The following is a 5,155-nucleotide window of genomic DNA, read 5'->3' on the forward strand; positions in this document are numbered from 1 at the left end:
TTTACATTGAGATGCAATCTGTACCAAAGGTTGTGGTCTTTGATCTTCATCAATAAGTATTTTAAGTCCTATTCTCATTCAGCAAGTAAGGTATCATCAAGGGCACACTGAGTCAGTAAAAAGTAAAATCAGTAAAAGGTATGCTGTATGGTTGTATTCTTTCACCATACTTATTCAGTCTGTATGCTGATCAAATAATCCAAGAAGCAGGATTACATGAAAAAGTATTTGGCATCAGGATTGGAGGGAAACTTATTAACTACCTTCAGTAGGCAGATTATATAATTTTGGTTACTGAACATGAAGTGGATTTAAAATACTTACATACTTACTGATGATCAAAGACCACAGATTTCGGAATGGGTTGCACCTCAATCTAAAGAACACAAATATTCTCACAAATGGACCAATAAATAATATCATGATAAATGGAGAAAAGTTTGAAGCTGTTAAAGACTTCATTTAACTCAGATCCACTGTTAACATTCATGGAAGCAGCAGTCTAGAAATCAGACTACATATTATACTATGCATATCTGCTGCACAAAACCTCCATAAATTGTTCAAGAACAAAAGTATCAGTTTGAGGACTGAGGTACACCTGAACCAAGCCATGGTGTTTGCAAATAGCCTCATATGCATGTGAAAATTGGACAGTGAATAAGGCAGACCAGAGAAGAACTGATGCATTTGAGTTATGGTGTTGGAGAAGAATATTAAAAGTAGCATGGACTGCCAGAAGAACAAGCAAATCTGTATAGGAAGAAGTACAGCCAAAATGCTCCTTAAAAGCCAGGATAGTCAGACTTCTCTCATACTTCAGACATATTATCAAGAAGATCCAGTCCTTGGAGTATGACATCATGCTTGCTAATGTGTACGGTCAGCAAAAAAATGAGGATGAACCCTAATGAGATGGATTGGCACAGTGGCAGCAGCAATGATCTCAAAAGTAACAAAGATTGTGTTGTTGACACAGGACTAGACAGTGTTTTATTCTGTTGTGCATAAGGTCTCTGTGAATCAGAACTAACTCATAACAACAACATACTTTACAAACTTCTCTTTATCGTTTATCAATAAATAATCAAAACTACAAATAACATATTTTCAGTGTAAACACACCTGAACTTCAGCTTCTTTTGCCTCTGGGATGCACATATGACTGGACACTGGTGGTGAATCAACCATCCCAGAGCCTAATAACAGGCAAATGGATGTGCATAGCTAAGTTACACATCCTAGTCATTAAAAAGGAAGAGTTACTAAATAGAGCACAATTTTGCCTCTCACTTTTGCTTTATATTCAGCATCTTGAGGGATAACATCTCTGTTCTAGAAACAAGACACCAGCAAGTAAAAATTCAAAAGATGACATTTTTAGCTACAAATGCTAAAATCCTAAGGCATAAGATTGTTGCTATTGTTTAGTGATGTTGAGTCGACTACAACTCATAGCAACCCTGTGTAGGGTTTCTGAGGAGCAGCTGGAGGATTTGAACCATTGACCTTATGGTTCACAGTCCAGTGCTTACCCTTCAATGCCACACCGAGAGTCCAAGATTATGTTGTTTTTTATCCAACAAAATAATAAAAAACAGGACATATGATATGTCCATACACATTGCCTTTAAATTCCCAGTTCATCATCTGCATCATCAAACTGCTGCATCCCAGTAAAGCTGATAAATCAGTCACCTCAACATACATGGAAAATTCCTAAAGAATGCATAGGAATATTGTAGATCATAAGGTCCTGACTCCTGGTGTGTCACTGTAAGATCAGCACAGGGCTACAAACCAGCAGTTCAAACCTACCAACTGCTCCTCAGAAACCCTATATAGGGTCACTATGATTCAGAACCATCTTGATGGCACATAACAAAAGCAAGGTCCCAAAGTAGCAGGTAGGCTAACCAAACCAAAGCAAATCATACCAGTTGCCTTCACATCAACTTTGATTCACAAGCATCTCAAATGTATGAACAGAAATGTGTTTCTTAAGGTTTTCAGTCACCACTGTTTTTTTCAGAAGTAGGTCACTAGGACTTTTTGAGTGGACTTGACCTATTAACCTCTTGGTCTGTGGTGAAGCTTGTAACTGTTTCCATTACCCAGAAATGGCTAAGAGTGACCAGAAATAAGAGTCACTTATGCAACGGTGCATCAATCTTTATTAATAGGCTGAACTCTAGTGAAGCTCAGCGAACACACAAATATTTCAAAAGGCTAGCAGTTGTTACATTTCTTTTTTCTCTCAAAGACAAGTATTTTCTTAAAAACTTTTTTAAAAAATTTGTTTGGTTAAAAAATTAACAGTAAGTTTTCCATACAGTACATTGTATTGGTTGTATATAAATCATGTTGTTAAGTACCATCGAGTCTGTTCCAACTTATAGCAACACTGTATAGAGTTTGCTAGGAGTAGCTGATGGATTGGAACACCAACCCTATGCTTAACAGTCCAGTGCTTATCAAACAGCAGTACATCAGGACTCCAGACAAAAAATATACCTAATAAATGACACAGGTTATTTAATACAGAACATGGGGGCCTTGATTTAAGGAAGTACTAGAATCATTACATATTTGCACTTTTAGGAAATTTGCCATTACAGCAATGAGGAAGTTGGATAAGAAAACACAAGGAGAGCCAGTAGGATAAGAAAACACAAGGAGAGCCAGTAAGGTAAGTATTTTAGTAATCATGTAGAAAAGATTGAATGTATAGAATTCTGGGGAGATATTAGAAGGCAAATACAAGAAGCAACTAGAAATCAGAGTTGGTGACAGATTTGACACACAACACCATGCACCAAGGAAGACTTTATGTAAGTTTCTCTCACAAGCTTCTTAGTAAAGCATGAAAAATATAAAGCAGGTAGTTATAAATATATAAAATGATTAAAAGAAATCATGAAACAGCACTCTTTTTTTCAGCAAATAGCATGCCCACACCTATAACACAGAGCATTCTTCTGAAAATAACCCAATATGGTGTTGTGTGGTTGGCAAAAATACATATTATGTGCATTATTTTCATTAAAATATTTATATAGTTACTAGACACTATTGGAAGCACAGTTCCCCATATGATAAACACTGCACTGCGAACCACAAGGTCCATGGGTCAAGTGTGCCATAAGTTCTGCTAGAGAAATATAAGTATTTCTGTTCCGACAAAGATTTAAAACCACGGAAACCCTATACAGGGTCACCGTGAATCAGAACAGACTCTATGGGCTTACTCACAACAAATTATGCCCTGTTTTACATAAGCTCAGCCTACTTGAATTCACCACAGCTGTGGTCCAAGGTTTTTAGAAGGCTGACTTCACATTTGATAGCCTTTCCCCTTTAGGTTTTCCAGTAATTTGGAAGATTCTTTTACTCATGACTTGTAACTACAACCTGAAAACTTTGTAGGAATTAACACAATCACGTAGATAGAAGCCCTCAACCAATAAGGCCAAATCCATGAGGATTTTATGTGCCATTTTAAGGAATGCTGACTGCACAACAGTTAAGAATTCAATTGATAACTAAAAGGTTATCAGTTCAAACCCACTAACAGCTTTGCAGGAGAAAAGACCTGGTAATAAGTTCCCATAAAGTTTACAGCCTAGGAAACCCTATGAAGCACTTCTACTCTTTCACATGGAGTTATTATGAGTGGCATTGGATTCAACGACTACTAATAACAATAAGAAATGCCATTTTAAGGTTTGGACCTTTCACTATATTTAATATAGAGTGATTCTGCAGGCTTTCTCAAAGACAGAAAATTACTGGATTGTTTTCTCAAGAAAATAACTACTGCTGTTGGATCCATTATGAAACACTCATGGAAGCAAGAGTTAAAGAAATCAAACAACATATTGCATTAAGCAAGTCTGTTGCACAAGACCTCTTTAAAGTGTTCAAGAGCAAAGATGTCAGTTTGAGTACTAACGTGCGACTGACCCAAGTCACGGTATTTTCAATAGCCTAATATGCTTGTAAAAGTTGGTCAATGATAAGGAAGACCACAGAAGACTTGATGCATATGAGTTATGGTGTTGGAGAAGAATATTAAAAGTATCATGGACTGCCAGAAGAGCAAACAAATCAGTCTTGGAAGACATACAGCAAGAATACTACTTCGAAGCCAGGATGGTGAGACTTCATCTCTCATACTTCAGACATATTATCAGGCAGGATCAGTCCCTATGAAAGGACATAGTTCTTGGTAAAGTGGAAGGACACAAAAAAGAGGAAGATCCCCAACAAGATGGATTCACACAGTGGTAGCAGCAATGGGCTCTGGCATAAAAATTTTGAATATAGCACAAGACCGACCCAGCAGAGTTTTGTTTTGTTGTGCATACAGTCGCTATGAACCAGAAAAGACTCAATGGCAGCTAACAATACCATTCTAGATCTGTAGGAAATAATTTATTACATGCAATAGCTATCTATTCAGCTTACATTCAATAGATATCTATGGAGATTAAAATTTACTTCTTTCACACAAGTTTATTTGAGAAAGGTTAAAGGATTTTATAATAAAAAGTACCCACAATTTAATATTGTTTTTAAGATAATATTCTTTATTTACACACAGATTTTGTGAAATGAAAATCAAATTGAAAGGGAAATACACATCTGTTTCCCTTAATATTAACAAAGAGAATTTAATCAGCTTGCCCAAGACAATATTAGGCTTTTTAACAAAACATTTTCAACATTCCATGTAAGATTACTGTACTGTGACATAATGAGAATAATATTTAGCCCTGCTATCCCTTTTTAACTTATGGAACTAGGTTTTTTGTGTGTTTTTTGTTTTTTTTTTTCTTAAATGTTTTATTGTGAATTATGTTTAGTTTATTTGGGAGAACATTAGTTTTACATTCATTCTATCATATATCGTTTCATTGCCATGGTTACAATCCCCACCATGCATCATCAACCATCCAAAGGGTATACCCTGCAATCCTTCCCCACCCCACCCACCTCCCATACCCTGCAGGTCTTCAGCACACAATCACTCTCCCTCTCTGGATCTAAAGTCTCCAGCTGCTCCATCGCTCCACGTCATCATCTCTGCCTCCATTTCAGGCATCACTGCTTCTCTGGGTAGGGTCCCGCTCTCTGCTCTTCTCCCTTGATGGTC

The sequence above is a fragment of the Chrysochloris asiatica genome, unplaced genomic scaffold, assembly GCF_000296735.1.
Source record: "Chrysochloris asiatica unplaced genomic scaffold, ChrAsi1.0 scaffold00068, whole genome shotgun sequence".
NCBI classification, from domain to species: Eukaryota; Metazoa; Chordata; class Mammalia; order Afrosoricida; family Chrysochloridae; genus Chrysochloris; species Chrysochloris asiatica.